Below are 15,677 nucleotides of genomic sequence, written 5' to 3'. Positions count from 1 at the left end.
TGAGATAGGGAGACCTGTACCATTACCTACAGCCACTTCCTTATCACCTTTAAAGCGTTCTTGAAGAGTTAAGTTATCCAAGGCTGCTGTGACATGGTTATTTGCTCCACTGTCAGCATACCAAGGTTCTTCATCATGCTGTTCTGTGACATGAGGGTGAGCTCTAACAGTCATGGCAGACAGTTGGGATGGAGGATGACAACCTTGAAAGGAGTGGTTCATTCTATGGAAGCAGTCAAGTGCTTGGTGTCCTATTTTGCCACAGATTTGGCAAGGAGCTCTACCAGAAGTAAAGTAATTAGGTTGACTACTAAAAGAATTTTTGGGAAAGTGATTACCAGTGCGCTTCTGACTAGTCTGATAATTGCTCATTGGAGGGACTCCTGTCTGATAATTGCACCTTGTAGGGCCTCCTGATTTTCCCTTATGATGATGAGTATTGGAGAATTTAGGCTTCTGGGAGTAGAGGGCAAAGTTCCCTGACTCAGTGATAGGCTGCTACAAATGCTGCTAATTGCCAAACAGAATTTCATGGTTGAGCAATTCTGCTTGGAAATCTTCAAAAGACATGCTAGTTGTTCAGGTGGAAAAGGTGTAGAGAGTGATGAATGTTGTGTAGGCAGGACTATGACCTCCCAAAACAAATGAGATGAGGTCGTCTTCTTTAACAGGATGTTCTGGTGCTGCAAGTAAATCTGCCCAAGATTTGGCCTCTCTGAGAAAGTCAGAACATGTTTTAGATCCCTGATTGAGGGTCTGTAGCTGACGTTTCAAGTAAGACATTCTTGCCTTAGACTGTGAGGCATAACGAGTGGCTAAAGTGGTCCAAACTTGTCTAGCCATGGTTAGTCCATAAAGTAAGGACAAAACATGATCTGACAGAGTGGTGTTGAACCAACTAAGAAGGGATTGATCCTTCTTTTGCCAAATGGAATATGTTGGGTTTACCACTGTGGTTATTTCCACAACTTCATCACTCAAGTACTTAGGAGGGCATGGCTCACTGCCATCAACAATCCCCATAAGATCATGAGCATTCAGAATTGGTGTGAAATGTAAGACCCAATTCAAGTAATCTGAAGGGGTATCAAGTTTGGTGGAGATGTGTTGGGTGATGCTAGGAAGGGTGAGACTGATGAATGATGCAGGTGGTATGGTAGGGCTGATGGATGATGCAGATGGTGTAGTGGGACTGATGGATGATGCAAGCGGTGTGACAGATGATGCAGGTGGTGTGGTGGATGATTCAGCCATGGGAAAAGCTTTTAGGATCGAAGGAGTTTTCCTATGAAGTGCTCTGATACCATATAAAAATTTAAACACATGAGCAATATAGAGCTCAAAAGGCTATTTCATTCAATGATGTCTTTTTGATACAGTGAGGTTTATATACACCTTATACAAGAGTGTTGACAATAGAATAAAATGGTACAAGACAAGACACATCCCTGAATTAGTGGGATTGCCAATTACATTGAGATTCTTTAGTAATGACTTGAATCCTTGTATATCTTGGCAAGCTGGAGATTACATATCAGTGATATTCTTCTTTCCTTCTCAGTGTCCTTGGCAGCTACGTTTCTCTTTTCTTGTGAGTGACAGCATTGCTTTCCTTTCCTTTGAGAACATATGTTGCCGAATCATCATCAGGGGCATGTGGCTGCAATGTAGGATCATCTGGAGCACGTGGCAGCACTGCTGGAGCACATCGCAGCATTGGGGCATGTGGCTGCAATGTAGGATCATCTGGAGCACGTGGCAGCACTACTGGATGATGTGTTCTAACAATAGATGTTGACAATTTCTAAAAGAATCTTGACCAAATGTTTTGTTTGAGTAATACTAGAAGCCACTCTTGTGTCATTCTCGTATCCCTCCAAGAATTGTGTCTCTTAAAATTACCTTTAGACTTGTGATTGGTCATTATTAAATTTTGATCAAATTGTAATTTTAAAAGCTACCTCATTTTTTAAGGAACACAAAAGTGATACGAGAGGGACTACTAAAATTAATCGTTTTGTTTTCATGCTTGCGCTAACTAGAATAATGCTAGAAGTCACTCTTGTGTCCCTTTTATGCCACTCAAAAAATGAGGTGGCTTCTAAAATCACCATTTGCAATTATTATTAAATTTTGATTAAAATGTGATTTTAAAAGTCACATCATTCTTAGAGTGACTTCTAGTATTACTTCGCTAACGAAAGATAACCGATTGGACCCAATGTTTTCCAACAAACCAAATGATGATGGATGTTCATCATTTCTTGAAGATTAACAAATAATTTAACCGCCAATAGTGCTAATACTCACACTCCTAAAATAGGCAATAAGGTCCGTTTTTTTTTTTTTTTTTTTTTTTTTCATAAGGTCTTGCCTGGTCTTTCGTTGTACATCTCTCTCTTTCTCTCTCTCTCTCTCTCTCTCTCTCTATATATATATATATATATATATATATATATATATATATATAAATCAAATTTCTTTGAGTGAAAATAGCAAGAGAGGCTTCGACTGATCGTCATACAATGTTATATGCTAATACAAGCGGCATGAACACCATAGTCGAATGTACTGAGATTCCCTCCACAGTCCATTCAACAAGAATGCGGAACTACATTCATCATGGGATTGTGCCGTATACATTGCCACTACTTCAGCTGCAGATGGTTCTCATTTTCACCCTCACCCAAGTCTCCCATTCCGTTCTTAAGCGTTATGGAGTCCCCAAGTTTACCACACAACTTAGGCCTTGTTTGGTTCGCGGATTGTCTAATCCATTAGGAAAGGATTAGCTACCACTGGGAATAGAAAAGTGTGGAATAGATTAGCTATTCTTATTCTTTTGTTTGGTTGTAACGCTGGAATATACTAGTTAATCCTATTCCTTCGTTTGGTACAATACAATATATTGATGAATAGAATCGTATTGTGATTAAATTTCCTTAAATACCCTTATAATACAAATACACTTTATATTATTAAGGATTTTATTTTTTTTTTATTATTTTTTTTTTTTTGCAACATTTATGCTAGCGAGGATACAGCTTGCACTTTTTCTTTATCATTTGTCTCTAGGTTACAAGTAAGGAAAATCAACATTGCTTTATGTGTATGATTTTAAGCTTTGATGTTGTATATATATAGAGAAATTGCTGAATATATATATACATCATTACATGGGATATATATCTCAGGTGGGAAAACAAAATCAAACACAATCTTAAATTCTAATGTCAATCAAACTCAATCAAAGAAATCAAAAAAAAAAAAAAATTAAAAAATTAAAAAAATTAAAAAAGAAGAAGAAAGAAACGGTACAGAGAAAGAGAGACGGAGAAACAGAATAAAAAAAATAAACGATATAGAAATACAAAAAATTAAAAAAAAAAAAAAAAAAAAAAACAGAGAGATTGAGAAACAGAATCAAAGAGAAACGGTATAGAGAATCAAAAGAAAGCAAAAACCATAATAAAAAAAATAAAAAAATAAAATAAAATAAAAAAAACTAAGAAAAAGAGATGGAGAAACAGAATCAAAGAGAAATGGTACAGAGAATCAAAAGAAATAAAAAAATAAAAAATAAATAAAAACATTGAGAAAGGGTATAGAGAAAAAAAAAAAAAAAAATCCAAGAAACAGAGAGATAACGAAATAACCAAGAAACAGATAAGAGAGATTGAAGAGAAGAGAGGGGGAGAGAGATCCTTGCGTTGAGAAGAGAGATTGTTGCAGTGAGAGAGTCGATCGCTTTGAGAGACGGATATCGTTTTGCACTGAGAGAGTCGATTTGAGAGAGGCGACGTGGGTGTGAGAAGGGTGCGGTTTTTTTTGGCAATTTACAAGATAATTTTAATCCCACAGGAAAGGATTAGCTAAGCCACTCATTTTTTAGTGGCTTAGTTAACCCTGTGTGTATGAGATTAGTAGTCCCATGGGAATAGACTATTCCCAGGAATAGAGTGTTACCAAACAAATGATTAACTATACCTAGTGTTAGCTAGTCCAATCCAAGGGTCTATTTCACAAACCAAACAGGGCCTTATTGTTTGGGCTCTCTTCCACTTCATCGCTGTGTATTTCTTATGAGTAATGTTATTTAGTAAAACTGTTATACGACTGCCATAAAATTGAGATAAGGTGGTAGTGAAAATTAGCCTTAGATCAACAAGGACTTTGTTAAAAATGGGAAAAACTTCACTTACCCTCCCTGTTGTTCCATCACTTTTGCAATTATGCCCTCAAACCTTAAAAAGTTGCAATGTCGGGTCACCATGTTTGAAAATATTGGGGAGATATGCGGTAATAGGGTTTTATCAATAATACATTAATATACATACTTAGACATTACTCTAACCCAAAAGCCTATGCTCATGAGCTTGGGTCCACTTAGATATATTAACTACTTTTTTTTTCTTTAAGTAATGCTATTTAGTAGACTCTCATACGACTGTCATACAACTATAATGATGTGGCAGTGAATATATATTACTCTTTTGATCAATAAGGGCTGGTAAAAATAAAAATCAATGGCAGATATTCATTGTCACGTCATCATAGTTATATGACATTCGTATGAGAGTTTATCATTTCTTATTTTTCTTTATACTTTCTCATGTGAGACTCAATACTCGATCACAATTGCACTCATAACAATCACCCATTTACTTGTGAGTCTCCTCCACATTAGCTCAACTCTCCTTCGCTTGTGAGTCTTTTTACATTTTTAATGGTGCCACTTTTCCCAGGAAGCTAACCATGGCTCTGATACCAATTTTTGGAGAGATAAGCAGTTACAGAGTTTTACCAACATTATATTAATATACATATTTGAACTTCACTCTAGTCCAAAAGCCTAAACTAATGGGCTTGAGAGCCTATATGGGATTACGTTATGAAGGGTAAAAAAATACTTTTAATACCTAAAAAGTTTTGCTAAACCAAAAGTTGGCATGTTTGGTAAAAAATTTCAAAAGTATTTCTTTGACTTTTTTACTCTAAAAATTGCTAAAACGCACTTTTGGTAAAAGCTTCATTTTTAAACTTTTGTCAAAAAAGTGTTTTTTTTTTTTTTTTACTTAAAAGCTCTATTTCTCAAACATAATCTCAAACATGCTCTAAGTCTATTTAGATATATTAACTACTATTTTTCTTTATACTTTCTCATTGCAGCACTCAACACTCATAAGTGCATGCACAATAGAGAACTTTGTAATGCCACCCATTCTTTAGTATTTTCCGATAAATCCTAACAGATAAAGCCAAACTACAAAAAATACTTTATTTTTTTAATAATAAAAAATTGACATGGACCCACAGCCAAGATGGCTATAAGTGCATGCTTTTTATATTTTTAATTTTCTTTTTTTTAAAAAAAAAAAAAATTAATTAATTATTTAGTTAGAATAATTTTAATGTTATAAGTTTTACAGTCGTATGAAAAACAGTTCACATATTAACCGTTTGATTTAACCCTAAATCCTAACAATAGGAGAACATTATAAAGTTTTCAAACATGGTGACTAGGGGTAAGAACGTGGTTGCGGTTAGCGATTAATGGTTAAAACCGCTAACCGCAACCGCCTTCGCTAACCGTTAAGCGGTTAACTGGCCGATTAGCGGTTAACCGCTTTTTTCCTAACTGCTTTTTGGGTTTTTTGGGCCAATTTTGAGAATTGGGATTTTTTGGGCTCACTTTAAACGTTCTTTGTTTTTTGTTTTTGTTTTTTTTTTTTTTTTGGCCTTTTTTAGGGCCATTTTAGCATCAAAGTTTGCTATATACCACAAATTGGGCCGAATTGTTACTACGTCGTTTTGCACTTCTATATTATATATAATTATATATAATAAAAATATAATCTATTTTATATTTAAAAAAGCAGTTTTCAAAAACCCACTAACCGCTTTTAAAAGTGACTAGTACGGTTAGCTGTTAGCGGTTAAAAAACGGTTAATAAAACCGCCTACTCACCCCTAATGGTGACCCAACATTGCAACTTATTAATATTTAAGGGTGCAATTGCAAAAGTAATAGTGCATCAGGGAGTAAGTGAAGTTTCCCTACAAAAACTTAATGCCTAATTTTTATTACCACTTCATTCGAATTGTGTGCACGGCAGCGTATAGTATTCTAGTAAATAACATTTTTCTTTTCATATGATCACAAATTTACATATTTGATGAGATTGTTGAGGTGGAGATTCTATTTATTGTACTTGAATAATTGTTTTGATTTTATGTGAACCAGGTAGGCATAATCCTTGGTCCATCTTTTTGGAAACCTCAAAATATTCAACAATATTTTCTTCTCAATTAAAAGCCAAGAAATAATAGGGATGCTGTCTTTGCTTAGTTACGCACTCTTTCTCTTTGTGAGTGGGGTGAAAACAGATATAGGAATGATAAAAAGAAATGGAAGAAAAGCCTTGTTTATCGATGTTGCAAGCATGTTGTTGCCTTTGCTAATTGGGTTGTCTGTCGAAGTGAAAATTGGAAGACTGTGGTAGAAGGAAGAAGCATATAGACTTCCATTTGTAACGACAGCACAATGTATGACTTCATTTGCTGTCCTTGCTTTGCTTCTTGAGGACCTCAAGATCCTCAATTCTAAACTTTGTCGATTAAGCCTATCTGCAAGATTGGTAAGCGAAATTTCAACCTTGCTACTTTTCATTAGCACCACCTTGATTAGACTTAACGGGGAGAAAGGTAGTATGTTTGCCTTTGCAGCTTTAGGAGCAATCATGATCTTTATTACCGTCGTTGCATTTGTAATTCGACCAGCAATATCACTACAAAAAAAACAAGTTTTACTAACACTTGGAATAGAGGCGCTTTAATAAAACATCCCCTTATAAGGACGTTTTATTGTGTAAACGACACAAAATAAAATTAGCAACGCCTGTACAAAAAACGTTCCCTTAATTCGGGACATTCCAATAGGGCATGTCCCCAATTTAGTTAATTAAGTGCGCTGGCTGAAAAGCGCCCTTAATTCGGGACACCTGCTATCTAGGCACCCTTAGTTAGGGGCGCCTGCCAGCCAGGCGCCCTTAATTAGGGGCGCCTGCCAGCTAGGTGTCCTTAATTAAGTGCGCTTGGCTGGCAAGCACCCTTAATTTGGGGGGCCTGCCAGCTAGGCACCCTTAATTAGGGGGGCTTGCCAGCTAGGCACCCTTAATTAAGAACGTTTGGCTGGCAAGCACCTTTAATTAAGGGCTCCTGGCCGGCAAGTGCCTTTAATTTGGGACGCTTGCTACTTAAGCGCCCTTAATTAAGGGTGTTTGTAATTAAGGGCGCCTGGCTGGCAAACACCCTTAATTAGGAGCGCGCTTGCTAGCCAAGCACCCTTAATTAGGGGCGTCTGCCAGCTATTTAAGGGTGCCTGGATAGCAGGCCCACCAAAATTATTTTTAGTTATATAGGGGAACTAGCTGCTCAAATATTAAGTTATATAAAAATAACTTAAACACAATAAAGGATAAAAGATAAAGGAAGAACAACATAAAATTTGAAATTCTAATGTTGGTGTTATGAATATGACGTGCAGTAGTAAAGTAGGAATCTATGTTTAATTGCTTTCTATTTATTTTATGTCAAGTAGTTAGATAAGAATGAAACTCTGATTGTTAGAGGTGTTTATCTTCTAGCAAATAAGAGTTATCATTTATTAGATAAGGAGTTATCTCCCTTTGGTAGAGGATCACGTATCCTAGTAGGTAATTAGGAGTTCAACTCCTACTTTATGTCTTGTTAGCTTTCTATTTAAATGCATGATCAGTCAATAAAAGTATGCAAATTTTAATCCTCAAACCTTGTGTTTGTTACGAGACCCAGGAATCTCTAATTTCCTACCGCTAGTTGTTTCAATTAGCAAATATAGGGAAGAATAAGAAGCAGGATCCTGCTTCCTTCCCCGTTTCTACCGGAGTTACTAGATCTGTTACGCATTCACGTAACAGTTAGCTTATCTTTTATCCTTTAATGTTGGCTTATATAACTTAAACACAATAAAAATTATTTTATGTTGTTCTTCCTTTATCTTTTATCTTTTTATAGGGGAACTAGCTGCTCAAACACAATTCATTACTGTCGACTTAAGAACATATATATGATTGCATAATATACATTTGCATCTATTTATATATAAGTGAGAATGGATTAACAAATGAAGATGAGCATGCAGCTGATGTAAAAAGCGACCATCGTGGATCATCACAAAGTATGGTAGATCTTCATATTTTAGTCACTTGTAATATAATCTAGTTATATATAGGTTTGCACTTTCAAAATACTTAGATATAGGTTTGTAATTTAATATTTTCTTTTGGTTTTATCATTTGCAGGTAATCGTTAAGTGACGTACGTATACTTGACCTCGTATTTGACGCCAAATGCTAAGCGAATCCGTTGATATATTTTATTTCATATGCAATATACAATTTTTGTAAACTCTTTTAAGAGGTGGTACACTTTGTGTTTATGATATCGTTTTGGATATTTTATTTCATATGTATGGTACAATTTTTGTTAACTCTTTAAAATGTAGTACACTTTGTGTTTATGATATCATCATTTTAGATTTAGATGTCTTATGAGATATGAGATTGTATATATGGATTAGATATGTATTATGAGATATGTATAAGATTGTATGAGATTGATGAATGGAGAAAATATATATGGATTAATCCAATATTTGTGGAGAAAATATGCAATACAATATTGTACTGCGTATTGTATATCAGGAAAAAATAAAAAATATATATGAATTGCATAGGAAAAACATTTTCTCCATATATTAATTATTGGAGACGCTTCGCGGTGTGGAAGCGCTCCCATATAAAAATAGGGGCGCTTTACACGCAAGCGTCCCCTTTTATGAAAGGAGGCGCTTGCCCAACTGAGCGCCCCATTTTTAGAATGAGGGCACTTCCAAGGCAAGGGGGCCTTGGAAGTGCCCTCATTCTAAAAAGGGGACGCTTGCCTAGGAAGCGCTCTCATTCTAAAAAAGAAGGTTTGCCTAGTAAGCGCCCCCTTTCTTAAAAGGGGGCGTTTTTCACCACTAAGCACCCCCTTTTTTAAAAAGGGCGCTTTGTTCTAAATGTCCCATTTTCGAGGCACTTTTTAGTAAAAAAATATCTCAAACTTAAATTCTAGTCGCCATAAAAACCAACGTGTCCCAAGTGCCCCTAATCAAGCGTTGCGAAATCAATAGAGACGTTTTTTTGGCCAAAAATGCCCTAAACAACCATGTCACAAAACCTTGTTTTTTTGTGATGGATGTCTTGGGTAATCAGGTAGACACCGGAAGGCAGACCTGTCAAAGACACATATATTCATACCATCATGCTAATGGCCGGTGCTTGGCTCCAGCTTGTTTTCTCATTTGTTTGGTCATACTTTACTCTTCGGACCTTTCGTTCTCGGTTTGGTAGTACCAGATGGACTGCCCTTAGGATCAATCATTATCAATAAGTTAAATTGCTTCATTTCTGATGTGTTTCTGCCACTCTTCGTGACTACTTGTGCAATGAGGATTGATATGAGTTTAATCAAATTCAATAACAAATTCATGACGGTCAATGGAAGCCTCATTGTTTTGACTTTTGTGGTCAAAATAGTGACTTCTTTGATTCCTCCCTTGTACTCCAAAATGCCATTAAATGATGCTCCGGCACTCGCTCTCTTATTGAGTTGCAAAGGAAGAGCCCAACTTTCATACTATACATATCTCAGAGATATTGAGGTAACTATCTCTTTTCTCCCTTTTTTTTCCCTAGAAAATGAAATTACCTTTTTCTTTTTGGTTTCATTGTGGGTGCCTCTGATATACATTAATTAGATAGATGCCTTTTTTTCTTTTTCTTTTTTCTTTTTTCTTTTTATGGTGTCAACATATATGCTTTTTAATTCAAACTTATGGTTCATTCCTTTCACATTGCTAGGATAGGGAAAAAGAAAGCAAAAAGAAAATTGCATGTTGGATTTTTCTTTTTTATCCCCTTACTTAATTTTCAACATACAATGCTTACCCAAAAGAAAAATCAACATGTAAATATAAAGAAAAGGAAGAAAGCATTATAGTAAATTATCTTTTTAGCCAAATGTGATGAGTTGGTATTTCATGGTTAAAAGTATTTTAAGCATAAGTCCTAGAATTAAGAACGAAAGAAAATATTGATCTTCTGGAAATATTATACTATATTGCAAAATACATTTTCTAGCACATAATCTTTAGTAGGAAAAAACCTTGTTTTCTTGAACAAGGTCACCTATTGTTTTCTCCAACATTTTTTTACTTACGTGCAGATCATGACAGACCAGGTGTTCGCTTTGTCATGTGTTAGCATCCTAGTGACTGCAATATTCGCGCCACTTCTCGTGAAGTTCTTGTACCACCCTTCAAGAAGATATGCAGGTTACTAGAAAAGGGATATTATGCATTGCAAAGTCAACACAGAGCTCCGAATCTTAGTGTGCATTCACATGCCAGATAACATTGCTACTGTAACCAAACCACTTGAAGTCTCGTGCCCATCTAGAGAAAAGCCTCTTGTTGTTTATGTACTTCACCTTATCCAATTAATTGGGAGTCACTCCTGTTTTTATTTCCCACCAACTGTAGAAAAAGATTGTGTCCAATATTTCTTCTTCAGAGAATGTCATTATCGCCTTCAATCACTTTCAACAAGACAATCAAGGTGTTGTATCAGTAAACGTCTTCACAACAGTCTATGTATTAAAGTTCATGCACGAAGACATGCATCCTTGGATTGGACAAACTCACATCCCTCATAGTACTCCCATTCCACCGAAAATGGTCCACAAATGGTTTTGTTGAATCAGATGACAATACCATAAGGACCTTAAATTGCAATGTGCTTGAACTAGCCCCCTGCTCTATTGGGGTCCTTGTCGACTGTGGTCATTTAGGCCGCTTAATGGTTTCATCACAGTCGCCATGTTCTATTGCCATGTTCTTCTTAGGAGGTAATGATGATCGAGAGGCATTGGCTTTTGCCAAGCGCATGGCCAATCATTCGAAAATTACCTTGACGGTTGTTCACTTTGTTGCCTCTGGCAATGAAGATGATACCAATTGGGACAAATTGTTTGATAATGAGATACTGAATGATTTTTAACTTAACAAAGTGGGTAATGAATATGTTATATTCCAAGACGAGATGGTGAAGGATCGGGCTCGGACAGCATTGATAGTTTGATATATGGTGAACAAATATGACCTTATTATTGTTGGTAGACAGCATAACATAGAGTCTCCTCAGACATCTGGGCTTGTGAAATGGAGTGAATTTCCAGAGCTGGGGATTATGGGAGACTTGCTTGTCTCATTAAATCTTAACAACAGAACTTCTATTTTTGTGGTGCAACAACAACAAAAGAAGGCCTAGTCCTTGCTTGGAGAATCTGGAGCTCTGATCATTCTAATCTTTGTGAATACGAAACTATATACATTCATCTTCTCATAGTGTATGTATAAAATTACGAGTAATGTTATTTAGTAGACTGTTATACTATTGTCATACAATTTGATAATGTGCTCTTGAAAATCAACACTTGTACAAAAAATTAATTATTAATTTTCATTGTCACATCATCCAAATTATATAACCGTTGTATAACAGTCTACTAAATAGCATTACTCTAAAATTATATCCGATGGAAATAGGTAGTTTATTATTAGGACTTTTTGGTAGTAATATGAGAGATATGAGATCAATGGGGTTGGGAGTACTCGAAGTGCACGTACATATTCTTTGCATTTATTTTTCCTTCTACGTTTAAAACAAACATAAGTTGGGAAATTTTCACACGCTTGGAGATGAGTAAAGTGTGTCACGTGGGAATTCGAATGGCATGTCCCTCTGCTAGTGTGTGCAATATGCATGGCACGACATATGTGGCTATAAAAACAACTTAGCTTAATGAATGTTAATAAATCATGTCAAAGTGAAAGTAAAAACTACTTTGGTAATTATTAATGGTTTTTGGGCTACAACACCAAAGAAAGCAATGATCATTCTGTTTCTAAAAGAGAATGTGCTGCAATTTTAGATACTTAATTTTATTTTTGTATTTTTGTTTGTGTTTGTGTTTGTGTGTGTTTATTTATGCTAATGCCTACATGTTATTTTATTAATATATCAATCTTTACACATATTTATGAATTTTGATAAATATAGTATTTGTGACACACACACACACACGTATATATATATATATATATATATATATATATATATATATATATTATGTTATAAACTATTTCATTCCTATTTCAAATTCTATTTATCATATTTTCCGTATATTGTGTTTAAAAACTGACGTGGCAATGCCATGTCACTACCATGTCATTTGTGGAGTCCCTTTGTAAGCCCAACATTGTAATTTGTAAGCCACAGGGCATATTTGTTCAAAAAAAAAAAAAAAAAAGACACTCACCTAGAGACTGTAATTGGATATAAGTGAACTACAAGTGAACTATGTAATGAAGAGTTTTGCACTCTACAAAATAAAGAGTACAAACCTTTCCAACATCATTCCTCCCCAAGTCAACTAGCATAATGTGCTCTGCACATTGCTTTTCATCATTTAAAAGATCTTTTACGAGCATTAAATCTTCTTTAGGTGTCTTCCCTCTTCTAACCGTACAAGCAAGCGGTCGATTAGTGATCTTTCGGTGTCAACAAAATAAAAATTTGCATCCATATTATTAAAGCTAATGCAAATGATATGCTATTTGTGGAAAATAAAATAGGTAGAGAAATTAGATTTCTAAGTCATATATGTGCTACTAGACCTAGAACAAAAGGCAAATGAAACCAATTGTGCAGCAATTCCTTGGATTAATATAATAGCTACCTTCTTCACACGTGTAAGAATTTCTGGAATTGATGCAACCAAGACAGACCCTCTAGCCTGAACAAATGGATGAAAAAGTCATATCTTCAATTTTAGCATCTACGTTTCGAGCAAAATGTGATAGGAAAAGCCAGAAAACCTGTAAATAGGTCATGTAGGGACTAGGATTGACGATTCTCAAAGCTCGATAGACTTCAAATGGATCCGCAAATGTTCTTCGCTCAAAACGCTGACTCAATACTATTGAGAATAAGGTTGTATATTGAATCACATAATATAATATACTGAAGAGGCCTATATATAGGCGAATAATACAGACCTAATAGAATAAGGAAATGTAAACCTAGTAAACTTAAAATACCAAAGAAAGTAAATAACAATAACATAATATTATCTAACAGCCCCCCACAAGCTCAAGGTGGAGTGCGAGAGACCAACTTGAGGTTGGACACAAGATCACGAAAACGCCCTGGAGGATGTGACTTTGTAAATATGTCTGCGAGCTGATCACGGGACGTGACAGAATGAAGTTGTAGTGAGCCCTGAAGAAGATGTTGACGAACAAAATGACAATCAATCTCAATATGTTTTGTCCGTTCATGAAAAACATCATTATGAGCAATCTGAATAGCACTCTTGTTGTCACAGTATACATGAGTAGCAGAAGAAAGAGAGACACCTATATCCTGTAATAGCCATCGCAACCAAAGAAGCTCTGCAATAGTGTCAGCTAGAGCATGATATTCTGCCTCAGTGCTAGATCGAGCAACAACAGTCTGTTTCTTACTTCGTCAAGAGATAAGTGAGGTGCCAAGTAGAAAACAGTAACCAGTGGTACAAATACGATTTGTCAGATCACCCGCCCAATCAGCATCAATATAAGCATGTAGCTGTAGAGGAAACTGAGAGGAGAAATAAAGCTCATGAAATAATGTCCCCTTCAGGTACCGAAGAATGCGGAGGACAGCTGAGAAATGAGTGGAGCGAGGAGCAGCCATAAATTGACTCACCTGATGGACAGCATACGAGATATCAGGTCGAGTGACAGTAAGATAGACAAGACTACCAACTAAATGCCGATATAAGGTAAAATCGTGAAGAGGCTCGCCATCATGAGGAGTGAGACGAGTATTAAGCTCAGTCGGTGTGTCGACAATCTTACTGTCTGTGAGATTGGCCTGGGAAAGCAAATCAGATATATACTTGGCTTGTGTTAAATAATAATCATCAGAAGAAGAGGAGATCTCAAGACCAAGAAAATAGTTGAGAGGGCCAAGATCTTTCATCTCAAAGTGCTGACTGAGAAACTGTTTAAGTTCCTGAATGCCAATGATATCATCTCCAGTGATAATCATGTCATCAACATATAGTAGAAGAAGTATGGTACCCCGGTCTGTGCGGCAAATAAACAAGGCTGAATCATAAGAACTGATGGAGTAGCCAAGGCGAGAGATAGTGGCACTAAACTTAGCAAACCATGCTCGAAGCGCTTGCTTAAGTCCATATAGAGCTCGACGAAGATGACAAACCTTGTTTGTAGGATGAGATAATCCAGGAGGTGGCTGCATATAAACTTCTTCACTTAAATCACCATTAAGGAAGGCATTTTTGACATCCATTTGACAAAGTGACCAATGTCGAGAGGCTGCAACAGCCAACAGAGCACGCATAGAAGAGAGGCGAGCAATTGGAGCAAAAGTCTCCTCATAATCCACACCATATTCCTGAGTAAAACCTCTGGCCACAAGTCGAGCCTTGTACCTGTCAACAATACCATCGGAACAAGTCTTGATTTTGTAAACCCATTTACACCCAACCACAGATTTTCCAAGAGGTAAGTCAACCAGATCCCATGTATTGTTCTTGTGTAAAGCATCAAGTTTCTCTTTCATCGCAGCCTGCCAAAGAGGGTTAGTGGAGGCCTCACGAAAGGAGTGAAGCTCATGCAAGGTAGCTAAGGCATGAAGGCAATGAAAATCCTGTAAATGAGATGGGAGAGATCTTACTCAGGTGGATCGACGAAGGTCAGGTGGTGGAGTGCAGACTAGATCCTCGAATGGAACAGAACCTGAGGAGGCAGGCGAAGAACTTGAGGACGCAGGAGAAGCGGCGTCGAGTGCATCAGAACCTGGTGACGCAGGCGAAGCAGCGTCGAGGGCATAAGATGATTGCAGTTCGAGCATGAGAGACTCTGGCAAGACATTGGTGGTGGGAGTAGGAGAAAGAGGAAACTCAAGAAGGGTAGTAAATGGAGGGAATGATGGCATGCTGAATTTGCCGACTTCGTAGAATAGTCGATGCTCCTAAAAAACTACATGACGGGAGATGCGAAGACGACGAGACACAGATCATAACACCGGTAGCCCTTTTGTTCCATTCCATATCCAAGAAAACAACACAACCGAGAACGAAGCTCGAGTTTGGTGCGCTCATGAGGCTGGAGTAAAACAAAACAGGCAAAACCAAAGACACGGAGATGGTGATATGAAGGGATAAAGCCAAATAACTGCTCGTGAGGAGTGCAATTATCAAAGATAGGGGTAGGCAACCTATTGATTGTGTAGACAGCCGTGAGAGTGGCTTCACCCCAAAATGGGGTAGGAATAGATGTGGAAGTTAGAAAAGCATGGACAGTGTCTAATATGTGCCTAAGTTTACGTTCAGCTCGACCATTTTGTTGTGAGGTGCCTGGACATGACAAGTGAGGAACAGTGCCATAATGTTTGAGAATAGCTTGAAAATCATGTTGAGTATATTTTAAAGCATTATCAGAACGAAAAGCTTTGATGGGTTTT

The sequence above is a fragment of the Corylus avellana genome, chromosome 8 (assembly GCF_965113065.1).
Source record: "Corylus avellana chromosome 8, dhCorAvel1.hap1.2, whole genome shotgun sequence".
Lineage (NCBI taxonomy): Eukaryota > Viridiplantae > Streptophyta > Magnoliopsida > Fagales > Betulaceae > Corylus > Corylus avellana.
This window is presented reverse-complemented; position numbering follows the sequence as displayed.